Raw genomic sequence first — 407 nt, 5'->3', positions numbered from 1 at the left:
TACAAATCCAATATATGTTAAGGATAATCATTAACAGCAAAAAAAGATCTTGACTTGTAGAAAATTTTGGGCCAAATCCCTAAATAGTACTCGACTTTAAGTTGTGACAGCTTGACATTTTTCACAGACAATACGTGATGCGTTAGACATGGAAGTCTAGAATCGTTTATTTTATACTTTACATTTCCCTAATTTAAGAAACTCCAATGGTTTCTTGACCAGGTGATATCATGAAGGACTAGTGAAGTAACTTCGGTTTCCACGATAGTTTCAGATCTTCTGATTTAGTTTTTTCACCAATAAAAGCCATAAAAAAATGAATACTATCATGCAATTTTGAAAGTAATTCAGTGAAACACGTCCAGGTTAAGCCTACTTAGATTTGTCAAAAAAAAATTTGGCTCAGA

Source organism: Symsagittifera roscoffensis, chromosome 1 (assembly GCF_963678635.1).
Source record: "Symsagittifera roscoffensis chromosome 1, txSymRosc1.1, whole genome shotgun sequence".
Taxonomy (NCBI): domain Eukaryota; kingdom Metazoa; phylum Xenacoelomorpha; order Acoela; family Convolutidae; genus Symsagittifera; species Symsagittifera roscoffensis.
This window is presented reverse-complemented; position numbering follows the sequence as displayed.